Below are 18,280 nucleotides of genomic sequence, written 5' to 3'. Positions count from 1 at the left end.
CAGTGTCATACTTCATACAAACATGGTATAGCAGAAGGAGTGCTGGATAAGAAATCTCGGTCCCTAAGAAATATTACAAGTAATCCCTCTACACACCTTTAAATTGTACTTATTTTCTAATCTACTTTTTCAAGTCTTGACAAATGCTGTGAAATGACTTATATTTGCACGTAGTACTAAAAACCAGAAGCTAGTATCGTTGACCACACTGGTCCACAGAACATCAGTTCCTTTCCACACTCTCAGTTGGGCCCTTTGAACAATGAACTATGAGCATCACCATGCTGCGTATCAAACTGAGGGATGGAAGGGCTCCTGATAACGCATCTCAGTTTAACATTAAGAACATAAACAAAGGTCTTTCTCTGAATCAACAGACACCTTCATCTATGGTTAACAAGCTAAGAATACCACAAAATACTGTTCTTTACTAAAACAAAAAAAGGAAATGCCATTAAGTATTCTGAAACATAAGGTGTCTAGCTTGTGCCCTGCCATCTACTGGAAATGTGAAATGAGAGTTTTAAAGTACCTTTCTGTATCTCAGCCAACATAAAACAGTGATGGAAAAAGCTACCACTTTAAATAAATTTCAGATCTCCTACAAATGGTACTGTCTTAAAAGCTGTCCAAATAGAAGTAAAAGGTTCTCTGAGCAACGGTCATCAATCATGTCTCTTCCTTATCCAAAGAATGGCTAGAGGGAAGCATATGAATTATGTGCAAGTGCACAGTGTCCAGATGGTGTAAAGCCACACACAGTCCACGAGCCATCTCAGAAAGACCCCTTGTACAACCCATCTCTTTCTGCACCCTGACTGCCTCTAAGCTCTGCCTACATGGCCTCTTCTTCCCAGCTGCCACCACCTTCCCACATCCTCAGGGTCCCTTTGCCTCAAGACTTCTTGCAGAGGAGCCAGCTTATTTCATTATTTTATCCTGTACTGAGTATCCCTGCCTTGAAAATAAGCCAACCAACCTTCCTGACTAGTTTGGAGACTCATCAGAAATCACTACTAATAAACAAGTGATTACAGATTCAAGAAAGCTATCTGATGAGAAATTTAAATCCTGGCTGAAATGTAGGCAGCATGAGGGAGACTTTGATGTGAAACCGATGGGTCTGGGCAGCTGTGAGGTCCTAAGAGCACCTCGGGGAGGTTCTGATGTGCGTCCAGGGCTGGGCGCTGCTGTCCCAGACCCTCGGCCACCTGTCATCCTTGCACTTGAGTGTCATCAGGAGCCCACCACCTTCTGCAGAGAGGACCTCCAGGTTCCCCATCCATTCAGGTTCTAAGTCTCCCTTCTAGGAAAGAAGAGCAGGGGTGACTCTGCACCCCGAAGTGGTGCAGAGCACGTGTGACTCTCCACCGAAGTGCCTCTGGAGTCCGGAATGCGGCACAGCAAGGGTAAGCTTCAGTCACTTTAAAAGTCTACTTCTGTGAATTCACAGCGTTCCCAGACTATGAACAGAGAAGGCAAAGTATGTGTAGGAGCTACTCTCAAATTCTTAGGCAGAGGGTAGATGATAATCATGTGGTTTTGTAGAAAATTCCTTGTGAATAATCTCCCAAATATGCAACACAAATTAGAATTAACGTCTTTGCTCACAGCTTGGGTCAATTAAAATCAAGGCAGTGGATTCTGTTGTGACAAAGACCTGCAGAGACACTTTCTTACTGAATAACTTTCGCATTACTTTTTTCAAATTCATGGTATATCATCTTAAACGATTAACAGTAAACAAAATACTTTGCACGTATCTTTTGATTCTGGGGAAAGCTTTATATATTTTAGGCTGGTCTTTTTCTCAAGAAATGCCATTTTCTGCAAACTAAAAGTATTTCTCATAAATTCAAATATTTGAACACTTTGGATAAAGTATGTATCGTGCACTGATATCTCATTAACACTTTGCAGAGTAGGATTTGGGAACAAAAGTGATCAGCAGTGGCCTCTCTCCAAAAGGGTGCTGAAATGCAAAGTTTCCATAAAATCATACTGATAATTAACTTCAATTCCTCTCCAGCATTTCAACCATAACACACTGAATCATACCCAAAGTATCTGCTTTAGGGTTTTATTTCCATGTAAAGCACAATAAAACCAACTATTTTAATAGCTTGAGAAACAAGAAAGCCGCTAATTCCAATAACGTATGCACTGAAGGGTTATTACATTGGTTAAGTCACTCTCCCTCTGTATAAGAGATAAGACTCTTTTCTGTGCACTAGAGTAGAAAATGATGACCCATTCCTACTAAAGAATAACGTCTGGAGAGGGAGAATGGTTACATACAAAACAATCATTTCAAACATATGTTCGCATAAGTAAGTGAAGTCGCTCAGTCGTGTTTCACTCTTTGCGACCCCATGGACTGTAGCCTACCAGGCTTCTCTGTCCATGGGGTTCTCCAGGCAAGAATCCTGGAATGGGTTGCCATTTCCTTCTCCAGGAGATCTTTCCAACCCAGGGATCAAAGCCGGGTCTCCTGCACTGCAGGCAGACACAGATCTTGTCATAAACACTCCATGTGTCAAAACACGTGACACATGGATCAATGTGTCAAAACAGCTCTAGTCCAAATTGATCCATGCTGTACACACAGACAACCGGATTCTTAACATTTATTTCTTAATTGGAGTATAATCGCTTTACAATGTTGTGTTAGTTTCTGCTGTACAACTACGTGAATCAGCTATATCCATACACGTATCCCCTCCCTCTTGGACCGCTCTCCTGCCCACCCCCATCCCACCCCTCTAGGTCATCACAGAGCTCAGGGCTGAGCTCCCACTAGCTGTCTGTTTTACACATGGTAGTGTATATACGTCAACGCTACTCTCTCCATTTGTCCCATCCTCCCCTTCCCCATCTGTGTCCACAAGTCTGTCTTCTAAGTCTGCTAGACATTTGATTTTGAAGACTCAGTGTGGACAAAAGAATATAAAATATCTCGATTTTGTATGTGGATTTCATGCTCAGATGATAATATTTTGGATACTTGAGTTAAACACATTGTTAACATTAAACATCTCTTTCTTTTAGCATGGTGATTAGAAAATGTAAATATATGGGGGCTTATATTATATTTCTATTTGACAGCACACTATTCTAGACCCTGGGCATATATGAGGGAATAATATCATATCCCTAACCTCATGGAGGTTACGTATAAACATCCATAGCCCTAAAATCTTTGGGAATCCGAAGAAAACTTTTGCATAGAGAGGACTCTGGGATGGAAGCTACACGCACGACAGCTAGGCATACCTCCCCTTTAGTCCTTCCTTCCGTCAAAGCTAGGGCCTCTGGTCCCCAGGATGATCAGCCAGTAAAACAGTGACCATGACCTGACCATCTTGGGGAAGACTGCCCCTCCCCTGCTGGGTGCTTCTGAGAAACACGACTACTTATAATCTGAACTTAATGAGGGAGAAAAGCTTTCAATCTTGAGCATCAGCAGTTTCAAGTCATCATTTTTTTAGTACTTGGGGTTCTGCCTCTAAAGCACTTTAAAGAGTTTCCAATTGTTGGAAGACGTTTCTCAACGAAGACTCTCTCTCCCTGGATTCCACAGCCCTCCTTTACAGTAAGAGTTCTTTAGCATTTTCTTCTCCAGGGGTCCGATTAACCTTGCCTCCCCTCAATACCTTTGGATCCCCACATCACAAGCAGAATGTTCCCAGATAAAAGCAAGAAACTGAACTCAACAACACAAGCTCACGACAGCAATCTCAAAGTCTCTACTGGGCTAAGGAGACCAGCAAAGGAAACTCAAGTCAGGCTGGCTAACTGCCCGTTACATGTGAGATTCCTTGTTCTCAGATTTTAAAGAATTTCTGGAGGGTAAGTTTAATTTAGATCAAATGGGTCTACCCTTCAATAGCACTTTTCCTACCAAAAAAGGTATCTTGAGCATTTGAATTTTCCATTTCATATGTTAGGAACGTACCTTCAATTCAAACCACAACAGGGCAAATGTTTTGCCTGCTCATACATCTTTCTGGCAGATTGTAAGGAAAACCAGGGCTTTCAAGAGGTTTTCTGTGCTGTAAAATGCACTGCTGGGTACAGCAGGAAGCTGAGAGGCTCACGTTTCACGGCTGACAAGTGTTACTTTCCATCTGACCCCATCTGTGTCCTCAGCTCATGCTGTTCTTTCAGCCAGCCTGCCCTGTCCCCTTGGTCAACTTACATGTGACATCTCCAGAAGGGCCAGGCCCCAAGCCCAGCTCTCACAGAAATCATCCCAGTAACCCAAATCCAGAATCATCTTTCTCCTTCATTCTCACAGAAACCCAACCAACCCAAGTATCATCTCACATATTACTTTTTCTCTTTCTCTTGGTATTTCTAATACCTGTAACTCAGGAGAGCGATGAAAACAAAGTTAGCATGACATCTGAGAATTTACCACCCTCCCTTTCAATCAGATTTATCTGAGTTTTATTCAGCAACAAAGATGAGCCTAACACCAGGGATGCAAGAAGGATAATCTTCAAGGAATATCAGTCTATATGAGGAAAAACTGAAGTCAACAAAGAGCCCAGGGAGCCCAGAGGAGGGCTCTTCTTCCTGGTGATGGAGGAAAGCCTCACAGAAAAGGTACTACAGAAGAACCGAAAACCAGGAAATGGACTGGGGAAAGGGGGATGGGCATGTCTACACCAGTATCTCTATTATCATTATTATTTACTTTTCCATGCTAGACATTGTGGCAAGTCTGAAATTCTTATCCTCAACATGTGCCCATACCTCAGTCTACAGAATTCTTAGTATGTCCCAATCCCACCCAGCAAGACACTGCCTAAGTTCCACGGCCTATCCGAAGCTTCAGTGAGCCTGTTACCCCCTCACTCACTGAAGAAATGTGCATTTCTCTCCCTCCTCTGAGGCCCCGTAGTTTTCAGACAGTCTCTCTTGGGGCGTTCATCACTCTATTACCATGCTGCCCACGTCTGATTCCCCTGTAAGGCTATAGCTCTTTAAGAACTCAGACTGCATCTCACTGATCGTCTTCCCCGGAGAACTGGCATGGTCCTTTTCACATCCAGGCACTCCGTGTTTGTTGTTGAACAAATTAAAACACTCTCCCCTTTAATTAAGTCAAGAACAGACAAGAACTTTTAAAATTGCTAAAACATCTACCAACTCATTCTTCTTAATAAAAACCCTCATCCAGAGAGAAACTTGATGCAATTCTACATAGCTCTTTTGTTCGTGAATCCTAAAGAAAAGTCAATAAAAGATGGTGTTCTTAGAGTGACTGACCACAAACAAAACGGAGTCACCTTTGGATGGCTGCTGGGTAAGCACATTTCCCTCCTTCCTTCACTCTCTGAACAAGTTCTAAGGTAAATTTGTTTAGGCCATTGTAGCTTCTCTGTTACATGTTGACAAAAGGTGGGACAAAGCCTTCAGAGCAACGTCATTTCCACTGCTTCTCCAAATTCTACAGCCTATTCTGTCCAAGTTCTGCTGCTTTCTTCCACCCATGCAAAGGAAGGCTAGCTGAAACCACCCAGAACACTTGACTTCCAGAATAACAGTGTCCGCACATTATGCACAGCTCCTGTCTCTGGTGCCCCTTATCTCTAGTGACATTACCCTCGAAGACAGAACCACCACTCTCCTCCAACACCCACCCAACTCAAAAACATAATTACTGCTAAGTGTACCTTGACTAAAATTCTGCTTAATTAACAGAGGAAAAAGTTAACTAGGATGGGTTTCCTCTTAAAATAAGAACATTTTGACAGTGAAGCACATTCAAGCAATTCAATCTTCAAAGACTATGCTTTTCTTTTTTCATTTACTTTGACTTTTCAAAAAGAAGAGCCTTAAACAATTAAGACAGACCAAAAAGAAAAAAAAAAAGGAGAAGATAATAAAACAGAATTCAATACTGCCTGGTCTTTAAAATATATACGCAATGATTTTCCACAGTAAACCACTGGATATCATGGATTCAAAAAGAAGGAATTAGGCACAGGACAGAAGTGAGGTGGTCATTCCAGAAATTCATGCACAGAGATGAGGGTACCAAGAAGGAGCAACCAGACTAGCAAACACAAAGTCCATCAGAAATCCATACAATCACATGGCCACCAAAGTAAGTCTGTTTAATCAAAAGCAAAGTTACTTTTTAAAATAATAATTATGCTACTTTATAATAAAGGTTATGCTACTTTATAATACAGGTTATTTTGAATATTTCTAGGACCAAAAAGCCCATAAGCAAAAGCAGTGCAATGAATTTAGACAGCTTCTAAAACCAGTATCTTCATGACTTTTCAAGCACTAAAGTTGTTTACACCTTTTTAAAAAAATATGTATTTATTTATTTGGCTATGCCAGGTCTTAGCTGCATCTTCACTGCAGCATGGGAATGCAGTTTCAGTATGTGGGATCTAGTTCCTTGACCAGGTATTAAACCCACACCCCCTGCATTGGGAGCATGGTATCTTAGCCACAGGACCTTATGTCAACAAATATAAAAGTTCATCGCTACATGACTGTGTTATATATATATATGACATAGCTATATTTTCTATTAAAAAAATAGAATCAAACCTATTTCTAATATATTGATCACCATTAACCCAAAATCAACAAAATCACTATAAATTTACCATTTCCTCTATAAGGCAGCTGCTTCTAAATACACTGAACAAAAGTGCTGGGGTGGGGGAGTGGGGAGGATTCGAAACTTATTAAATAAGTGACACACGGATGAATGCTTTATGCTTTGTCCAAAGGCCAATTGTGCTACAGTAATAGCCAATTATTAACTTTTTTTTTTCCCAGTTCTCCTAATTAAGACTGGGAAAACTTCCATTTTTTCCTCACATGTGAAACATACCTGAAATGGCTTACATAAGCAGCATGTGTAAGTATTGCCAAGCCACTAGTATTTACATCTTTTGTCTTCAAGTGGCATATATTTTATGTGCTTCCCTGATAGCTCAGTTGGTAAAGAATCTGCCTCCAATGCAGGAGGCCCCAGTTCTATCCCTGGGTCCGGAAGATCCGCTGGAGAAAAGATAGGCTACCCACTCCAGTATTCTTGGGCTTCCCTTGTGATTCAGCTGGTAAAGAATCTGCTTGCAATGCACCTGCAATGCAGGAGACCTGGGTTTGATCCCTGGGTTGGGAAGATCCCTTGAGAATGGCTACCCTCTCCAGTATTCTGGCCTGGAGAATTCCATAGACTGTGTAGTCCATGGGGGTCGTAAAGAGTCAGACATGACTCAGCGACTTTTCACTTCTTTTCATGGCCATAACCATAGAAGCATGATGAGGATTAAAAGATCAGACAGGGTTAGATCTAAAAGTACTACAAAATAGTCACATTATCCCCACTGTGCTTGAGATCATGTCCTTGCTTCCCAAGGTAACAGCTACGGCTCTCGATTGAGGCCTGTAATTTATGACACAGCTTAAGGTTTTAGATTTGTTCTACTCTTCCTTCCAAGAAACTTAACAGACCTATATCTTACTCCCTTAAAGTCCTGTCCTCCAGATAAACTACAGTGAGCTAGCACACCACTGGCAAACAGCATCTCTCAAGATACAATTTCTTCTGAACAATGGTCTTTGGAAAGCACCCCAAAGTACCAGGCTGAACACGGAGCAAGTTAGAGGTCTATGAGTTTCTGAGCATCCTGTAAGTAATAACAAAAATAGCACTTAGGTAGCTGTCTATTCTGTTTTCATGCAAGACTGGATCTGGGCATGGAGATATTACGAAATGAGTATTATGAAAACATAAGTTTTACACTGTGAAAAATATTCAACTAAAAGTTATCAGCAAGAAGCATTCATCTACCGGAGAGTATAAAAACAAACAGTTTAATTCCTAACTACCCAGAAACACATCAGTTCCACTCAATGCACCACTTTAGGTAACTGTCCTGTGTGCATGCTCAGTCACTAAGTCGAGTCCGACTCTTTGCAACCTCTGTGGACTGTAGGCCGCCAGGCTCCTCTGCCTATGGGATTTCCCAGGAAGAATACTGGAGTGGGTTGCCATTTCCTCCTCCAGGGGATCTTCCTGTCCCAGGGATCAAACTCGTGTCTCCTTACATCTCTTCCATTGCAGGTGGGTTCTTTACCACTGGGCCATCTGGAAAGCCCTGACAGATATTCTACTTTGTAATTTTTTGAATACTTTCTTGTCAACAACCATATGAAGTTTACATTTCCCACGTACAAGTGAAGAAACTGAAAATGTACGTAAATGGTTTACCCAGATTGAACCAGTAACTCAGTGACTTTTGAATCTTAAGTCTATGAACTCTTTATTTTACATAACAGACCTAATGTGTTCATTTTCAAAAAAGAAGGCACTTGAAAGAATATGGCAACAATTCTCAAAAAAACCAGAAGATAATCATTTATAACATTTTATGCAACTGTTAGCCATTCAACAAAAAATGACAATGAAAACCAGAAAAAGGAAAATGCACAAATTACTACTCAATGTCTACCAAACCAAGCACAAAGTAAACACCACTAAGACATTCTAATGTAAATGAAATCCACAGAAGTAAATATGTTAGTTTTCAAGTCAGTAGCTCATACATAATGGATCCACCTACACACTTTTTTTTCCCACAGACAGCAAAAGATAACACTGAATTAGTATTTTACAACCTAAAGATCAGGTTAAAAATAATATAAACCAATCAAAAGACTTACTGTATTAAAACCAAAAAGTCCCTAAAGGACAAAAATGTATGACCAGATATATGCTTACCTCCATTCCCTCAAGAAATAACAATAGAAGCAAAATGGGAGAAGAAACAATAATTTAAGAGAGATGCCAACAAAATTTTGAAAGATGGAAAACCAATGCATAACTAAAAAACTGACTTAGCAAACTGGAGAAAGCTGAAACCTAACTACTGGGGATAAGGAGAAAATACAGGAATAGGCTGGGAAGAAGAAAGACTATTCAAGCCACAGAACTCAAGAAAGGATTACTACATAAGGAGTGAAGCTGCAAACAAAACGAACTGGTTTTAGAGTCTTTATAAAGAATTAATTCTTAAATCCAGTAACTGGGCAATTTACCAGCTTGAGCCTAAAGTTTATTCAATGAGAGGATTTGATTAGGCATAACTGAAAATAGGAATGAATCTCTATATTAAAAATATGGGTAATCAAGTTAATAGCAGACAGCCAGCCTCCTTCAAACTTATAGACTAGAAAATTCTTTAAGGACTAGAAAATTCTTTAAGGGAGAAACATAATGAAAGTAAAGATCAATAGAAACTGTCATCTGAGAACTTTCAATGAAATGTTACAGACCAAGCTCACCCTTCATAGGAGAACATTAGAAACACCAGATCCAATATTAGGGACACAGTAAAGTGGAGAAGGCAATGGCACCCCACTCCAGTACTCTTGCTTGGAAAATCCCATGGATGGAGGAGCCTGCTGGGCTGCAGTCCATGGGGTCGCGAAGAGTCAGACAGGACTGAGCGACTTCACTTTCACTTTTCACTTTCATGTATTGGAGAAGGAAATGGCAACCCACTCCAGTGTTCTTGCCTGGAGAATCCCAGGGACTGGGGAGCCTGGTGGGCTGACGTCTGTGGGGTTGCACACGACTGAAGTGACTTAGCAGTAAAGGGACAAAGTAGGTTATTAAACAATTAATCCCATCAGGGGATTTTAAGAAAAAAGTATGGGAGACCCCTGTAAGTTAATGATCACTCTAGAAAGCAAGTTTGCTTAACCAGAAAACTGAGCAGGTTTGCTTATTAGCAACAGAAGTATGAGCCATGGCCCAAAACAGCAGAAGTGAAAGACTGAACTGTCTTCACTCAAGATTAAGCAAGAATGCTCACATTTAGCTCTTTCTAGTCAATCCTATACTAGAGATCCCAGCCATCGCAATAAGGCAAGAAAACTAAATAACAGGCATAAAGATCAAAAAGAAGTAAAATTTATTTGAAGATTCTATGACCATTTTTAATAGAAAATTCCAAGGAATCCACAAAACAACTACAAAAACTAATAAACGAACTTAGCAAGATTGCAGAATACAAAATTGATGTAAAAAATCTAGAAAATAAACTTTTATTTTTAAGCCCTATTTGTGGGTATAAGAATAGTGGTATATATTGGGATACACACACACACACACACACACATATATCTCCCTCCCAAAGTGAGGAAATGAACAAGGAAAGATGACAACACAGAATCCAGAAAATAAAAGATCCCCAAAGTAATTGAAAACTCAAGCTGAAAGAGTAAAAACAAGTTATTTAGATATATGGCAATAAATGCCAAAAGAACTAGCTTAAAAAACAAAAACAGAAACTTGAAAATGATTGCCTTTGAAGAGAGGCAGAAAGGTTGGAGGCCAGAACGTTTTCTTCCAAGGTTGTATTACTATTAACTATTTTACTATTTAAACCAGGCATATTACTTATTTACTAAAAATTAAAATTAAGTTAAAATAAACACTTGAAATAAAAACCTAAAGTGTCCAACCCTGGGGCCACTAGCAAGGAAATATTTTTAACTGAATTTGGTTTCTGTAAACAACTTTAGAGACAAAAATCAGTTTGAATAAAACACATAAGATATGTATGTAAGCAGTTACAAATAATTAAAAACTACTTATAAACTGAAGAATAATAAGTAGTTCAATAAAAACATTTAGTAAAAGTTAAGACTACAGAAACACCAAGTCCATATAAAATACATTCAGTTTCCTATAAATACTACAAGTGGTAATTAAGGAAGTAAAAAAAAAAAAAAAAACTTTCTCAATATACTCCCATCAGCTTCCAAAAATATATAATATGCCCAAAAAGGCCTTGCTGCCTATCTTTCAGTTCTTCAGCTGCCCACAATAACCTGGAGTATTTTCCTATAGTCCCTAGAAGCTCCAAAGACCAGTTCCTGGCATTCACAGCACAGACGCATTGAATGGACACATTACCAATATTTGAGGACTCCTCTCAATCCACTCGGTAGAGCATGAATTACTTTTGAGGGTATCTTTTGCAAAAACACATCAGGAGGGGAAGGAAAAAGCGGATAGGAGAAATTTTGATAAAATTTAGAAAAATATGTACAATATTCCTATAGATGTTAAGTAGAAGACTTTCTGGCAACCCTGGAAACTATTCATAGTTCTACCCAATCAGAAGCATTCCAATTAAATGCATAATATTCATATAACTGTCTTAAGAAAACACTTAAGGGAACTCTACAGATAGCTTCTAAAGTAGACTCCATCCTGTGGGGCAGTTCCTCACTGAAGATGTATGCAGCCCACGTGCTCATTCCTATGTTTGTAATCTGTGATTATGCAATTGAACATTACAGTCACCCCAGGCCATTCTGTGTTTTAAGAGAAGTGTTTATGGCCATATCCTGCCAAACAACCGTAATACACTTAACCTCAGTTCAACCACTGCTTGAATGAACTTGCTAAGATCACACTGAAATACACACGCAGAACAAATGCGAGACCAGGAATGCGATGTTCCCGTATTGAAAAGCAGGGGGGTGAGAAGGGAACTCCTTAGACAGTGCTGCTCAGTCCCGAGGGCAGAATGTACATGAGTATTCAAATTCTAAAAGCTGGAAATCCAAATACGGGGCATGGATAAAAATAACACATCCCTAATTTTGGAAGAAGAAATGAATTCCTCTGAAGGGTGGAGTGTGTTATCTCAGAAAGCAGCTCCAAGTAGGCGGCAATAAAGGACAATGTTGTTTCTGGATCTAGACAAACAAATTGGAAAGTCTAGAAACAGGAGGAAAAGAGGAATCTGAGAACATTTTTTTAAAGGTATTGCTCTGAGTAGATTACACTAGGGTTATTGATTTGAAACCGCTTGCATGATCAATAGCAACCAAAAGTCACCGCCACTCAGCTGCTTCCTGCGGTCTAAACCCACTTTGGGGTGCCAGGCTAATTTTTAGAGAATAAGTCCTCACGGGAGAGTGAGCCAATGCACTCTTTCTGTCAGTTAATCATCAAATATATTTCTTTTAGAAAAAGGCTTATAAATGAAAAACCAGGAATGAGACAGTATGACAGTGTCTTCACTGTGATTTATCATGTTTTCTCACTTCTTAATAAAATACAGATTTCAGTCTGTAAGGCCAAGAGTTCACCAAAAGATCTGTTTCCACCATTTGGTCACCAAATTTCAGATTTGAACAGGAGAGACAAATTAAGGAGACCCAGGAGGGAATAACGAGCTGACACCATCAGTGGGCTCCAGACTATGCACCTAGACCTGTTTTACTTTATCATTCAAGTAAGATGAGACACAAGAGTACACAAAGACTACAGGTAAAATTGTATCTCTGCTAAAAGTCCATTTATAATAACCACCACTGAGAAATAACCACTCGGGGCCCCTTAAATTAATATTCAATTATGCCACAGAATAAATTTATAAGAACATAAATATATTCAGTGTGTATAAAAAAACCTGAAAGATGCCTTCTGGTACTTTCATCAATAGAGACAGATCATTTTAATCTTCAATTTGTTATGAATAACCAAACCTTTCCGGAAATGTTCTCCTTATTACTCAACGTAAAGGAAGTATTACTAGAATTTCATTTTGCAACTCATCTAGATCACTGTGCCAAATGTTCTCCCAAGTATTTCTTATTCATACTAATGTTCCTCAAGAATGATGGCTGATTAAGCATAAAGTGACCTATTTTACCAGTGAGGAAAAGCATTATTTTATCAAGGTCACTGTTAGATAATAAATAGAATTCAAGATCCACTTCTCGTTTAGCAGCATTTTTCACTCCAAAATACCATCAATAAGCATTTGTCTTGTTGCATTAATAGACTATTTTTATTGAAACATACTTTCTACAAAATGGGATACTGCTGAGCACAAACTATTTCTATATACATAAATGATTACTGGTATTAAAATATACATATGTAAGTCATTTAGAAAGTAAACTGTGATGTCATAGATACAAAGCACTTCTGAAATCACAGCTGGAAGTATCTAGAAATCATAACCAAAGGAGTTAAAATTTAAGTGATACACATACTAGACTTTAAAAGTCTATCCAAATAGTGAAATAAGAATATCATAAAAATAAAATATACACGAACACACAAAAAATTCCCCAAGGTCTAGTATACTTTACCATGATGTTTTTTAGAAGCTTAGTTCTATTCTTTTTTAAAATAATATTCATGTATTTATTTGGCTGTGTCATGTCTTAGCTGTGGCACACGAGAGCTCTGATTTTCATTGTGACATGGTACCTTTAGCTGTGGCATGCAGGATCTCTTATCTGTGACATGTGGAATCTAGTCCCCTGACCAGGGGTCAAACCCAGGCTCCCTGCATTGAGAGTGAGGACCACCAGGGAAGTCCCCTTTAGTCCTAGTCTGACTTGAGTAGGTAAGGTCTAAGATCTCATACATAAAAACTCACTACTTCATCTCCCAATATCAAAAACAGAATAAATCTTTGAATAATAATAAACTAATGTTTTAATAAGAGCTCAGAATGTTAATTAGCATTTTTATAAATGCAAAAAAGTGGAAAGCAGGCCAAATGTCCATCAACTTGGAAATGTATGAAAAAAATATGCTGCTATAAAAAGGAGAAGGATTTATATATCCTAATAAGGAATGATCTAAGACATGTTGTCAAGATTTTAGAAAAGAAAAACATATAAAGTAAGACTCTAGTTATGTTAAGACAACTGAAAAAATAACTTACGTTACATACATACATATTTATGCACTTAATTGTGTACACCAAGGACCGAAAGTATGCGACCAAGAGTGACCTCTTGGTTTTACTCTGCATAATTCTGTTATTTGACTATTTCAGTGAGACCCTATTTATATATAACTTGTACAGTTTATGAACCCCTGGGAAAGCTAGCCAATAAATACACTAGGCTAAAATCAAGCAAAAATTAGTATTAGACAGCACTTCACAGTTTACAAAAGGAATTGGTAATCCTGTAAATAAATCCTTTAAAATCCTTTAACACACTGTCTAATTTGATCCCCATCATAGCTTCTAGAACTTAAGGTAGTTATCTTTCATTTACAAGTGAGAACAGATTCAAGTATTGACTAATCTACAGTTAATAAATGCACAGTCAAAACAGAAACATGGTCCCCTGACTAAACTTAATCCTGAGCTTCTTGGGCGACACGTGTGTGGGTTTAGTCACTCACTCGTGTCTGGCTCTTTGCGACCCCATGGACTGTAGCCCGCCAGGCTCCTCTGTCCGTGGGGTTTTCCAGGCAAGAATATTGGGGAGGGTTGCCAGTTCCTTTTCCAGGGGATCTTCTCGACCCAGGAATCAAGCACGCATCGCCTGCATCACAGGCAGATTCTTTACTCACTGAGTTCTCAGGGAAGCCCTCCTGCACTATAGTCCCTCCATAAATTGAAATGCTGGCGTCTATCCTGAGGCTCCCTAAACCTCTGCAGTGCTTCCCTTCATGTGAGAGTTCATTATGTGGAGGAAAAGGCATTAGAATGGGAGTCAACCTGGGTTCTACTCTTGACTACATCACCACTAAGACTACACAGTGAGTCAAACTCTTCTACCATGGCTACACATGAGATTAAACAATGACCCTGCTGAAAAAATACGAACAGGCCTCACCTCCAGAAATCAGAACTTAATTGGTCTGGAGCATTCGTGCGTGCTCGTTGCTTCAGTCATGTCCGACTCTTTGTGACCCTGTGGACCATAGGCCCCCATGCCCCTCTGTCCATGGGATTCTCCAGGCACTGGTACATTTATTAAAAGCTCCTCCAAGGTGCAGTTTGGTTACGACCAGAGCTTTAAGACTTAATATTCTTGTCTAGAAAAGAAAAAAGCTCATGTGTTATGTGCTTCAGTGGAGTTGAAATGAGGGGTGAAAGTCATCATACCTGGGAAAGCCTCATATAAACAATAAAATGCTTTATACCTGTAAGGGACTGTTACAGTATTTATTCCTTCCAACATGTAGCACATCTTCTGTGTACTCAGCATGTGCTGGGATGCAGAGGAAAGACATCATCCTCAAGAAGCTGAGCAGCTGGCATGTCCTCACATGGCAGCCAAGCAGGTGGTGGTGAGCAGCCCAGCCCTGGGCATGAAGCGGTAATGGTGGGAAGCAGGCTTAGAAAGAGCAGTACAGGACACACCCTTGAGCAAGATCCTGACATTCCAAACAGAGAGCACGCCGCACCCAGCAAGCAAGTGGTTCAGGGGAGCCGGAGGTCCTCAGAGAGAGGTCTTGGGCCCCGGGACATCATGGAGATCCTTTCAGGGAGTCGGCAGGGTTAAAACTATCTTAGTAACAATACTGAGACATACCACCACCAAAAAACTAGAAACAACCCAAATGTCCTCCAACTGTTAAGTAGACAAACATACTCAAATGTTTGTCTATGTATGAACATAAATATTCATACACTGGAGTAAGACAGTCATAAAAAGGAACAAATTAGTGATACACACAACAGCATGGATGAATCTCAAATGCATTATGTTAAATGAAAGAAGCCAGATTCAAAAGGTTACAGACTGTATGATTCCATTTACACGATATTTAGGCAAAAGCAAAACCACAGAGCTAGAAAACAGGTCAGAGGGAGCTGTGGCTAACAGTAGCGGAACATTTGGGGGTGACAGAAATGTTCTTTATCTTCACTGTGGTTATACAGCCATACTAATTTGTCAAAACTCAGAGAACTGTATACTAAAAAGGGTGGCCTACACTGTAAGCTTTTTTGTTGTTCAGTCGCCAAGTTGTGCCCGATTCTTCGCAAACCCAAGGACTGCATGCAGCATGCCAGGCTTCCTGTCCTTCACCATCTCCCAGAGCTTGCTCAAACTCATGTCCATTGAGTCGGGGATGCCATCCAACCATTTCATCCTCTGTCGTCCCCTTCTCCTCCTGCCCTCAATCTTTCCCAGCATCAGGGTCTCTTCCAATGAGTCAGCTCTTCTCATCAGGTGACCAAAGTATTGGAGCTTCAGCTTCAGCACCAGTCCTTCCAATAAATATTCAGGGTTGATTTACTTTAGGATTGACTAGCTTTATCTCCTTGTACTCCAAGGGACTCTCAAGAGTCTTCTCCAGCACCACAATTATATCTCTATAAATCACACTTTCAAACAATAATACCATGCTGTTTCACTCTCACTCTCTCTCGAGCATTTTCCAGAAGCTGCATGACTTGATGATGTCATCACTTGTGAGAATCACAATGGGAATGTAAGCTTGTACATTCTTGTGTTTTAAACTTTTCTCCATTTTAATTTCTAATACAGTACATAAGAAGAGATATAATCAACAGAAACAAAAGTTCCCTGGGGTCTTTAACAATTTTTAATAGTATAAAAGATGTCTTGAGTTTGAAAATCACTGCTATAGGTAATAGGGAGGCCCTAGAGTGTTTTAAATGGCAACCCACTCCAGTACTGTTGCCTGGAAAATCCCATGGATGGAGGAGCCTGGTGGGCTGCAGTCCATGGGGTCGCTAAGAGTTGGACACGACTGAGCGACTTCACTTTCACTTTTCACTTTCATGCATTGGAGAAGGAAATGGCAACCCACTCCAGTGTTCTTGCCTGGAGAATCCCAGGGACAGGGGAGCCTGGTGGGCTGCCATCTATGGAGTTGCACAGAGTCGGACATGACTGAGGCGACTTAGAACTAGCAGCAGCAGCAGCAGAGTGTTTTAAGCAGACAGTAACAAGATCCAAGTTTACAAAGAGCAGTGCAGGGAAATTACTTAAGAAGTTACTACAGGCCTTCCCTTGTGGCTCAGTGGTAAAGAATCTCCCAGTGCAGGAGATGCAACTAAGTCCTTGAGCCACAACTACTGAGCCTGTGCTCTGGAGCCCGGGAGCCACAACTACTAAAGCCCGCACGACCCGGAGCCTGGATCTACAACAAGAGAAACCAGTGCAATGAAAAGTCCGCACATCGCAACTAGAGAGTAACCCCTGCTAACCACAACTTGAGAAAGCCCACGCAGTGACAAAGATTCAGCACAGCCATATATAAATAAGAACTTACTATGAAGGTCTAGGGGAGGCTGATCCCAGGATGCACTTGAAAGAAATGTTATCCACATGTCATCCGCAGCTTGTTTTAAATCCCAAGCCAGAGTCTTTCTACTGAGCTGCTGCTTTGTTGGTATGTTAATGTTTTGCAAACTTTCTTTTAACTGGTAATATAGGAAACTGAACCTGGACCTAAAGCCACCCTACAATGCATTACTAAGTGATTTTTGCATTATTCACTCAATTGTCTTGTTCCTCTTCAAACGATGCCAACAACTTAAAGGTAAGTTTTAAATATTTTAAACGTAAAGTAACCATTATAAATAGGTACAAAAATTAATTTAGAAGAGATTCCATACCTCAAAATCAATTAGGTAAATTAAGTAACAGATTAAAAAGCCAAATTATTGATCTCAGAAATGCACTTTCACTGTGGCTCAGCTGGTAAAGAATCTGCCTGTAATGCGGAAGACCTGGGTTCGATCTCTGGGTTGGGAAGATTCTCAAAGGCTATCCACTCCAGTATTCTGGCCTGGAAAATTCCATGGACTGTACAGTCCATGGGGTCACAAAGAGTCGGGCACAACTGAGTGACTTTCACTTCACTTCACTTTGCATCCAGAACCACTACGACAATCCCAACGAAGCATATTTTTTTCTAGGCCATGTGACTTTTTTGGATTTGGGTTGGGAGGGTCAGAGGGGTTGTTTCGGTCTGCACAATTCTCTTTCTTCCTAGGGAACACTCAGTCCTAAATACTAGCCTTATAAATTCCAAATTATTTATCTTTTTCGATACTAGTCTCATGCCCAGAACTATAATAGTACTTTGGGATGCCACAGAGATAGAAAAATTAATCTTAAAACCATCCATGTCTTTAAACTTTAAAATAGAAAACAGACAGACTGATCCATCAATCCGAGGAAGGAAGTGGTAAGTAGCAGAAAGATGATTTCCTCCCCCTAAAAAAAATTAAAACAGTTTTACAAGCCTTTTTAAATGAACACACGTGTGTGTTTTAATCACCATTACATATTGCTTCTCTAATTGCTCTAAGTAGTCAGCCGACTGACACCTCTTAGGTCATCACAAACAGGTGGAAACCTGTCTGTAGAACTCAATTTGCCACCTTTAAAAAAGTTCACCTACACTTCTATTCATGTGAGGAGGGTAGGTAGGAGAAAACTAAACTTCAGTCAAAGGAGCTGTGTATTATTAATATAAAGT

This window comes from Budorcas taxicolor, chromosome 10, assembly GCF_023091745.1.
Source record: "Budorcas taxicolor isolate Tak-1 chromosome 10, Takin1.1, whole genome shotgun sequence".
Lineage (NCBI taxonomy): Eukaryota > Metazoa > Chordata > Mammalia > Artiodactyla > Bovidae > Budorcas > Budorcas taxicolor.
Note: the sequence above shows the minus strand (reverse complement) of the source record.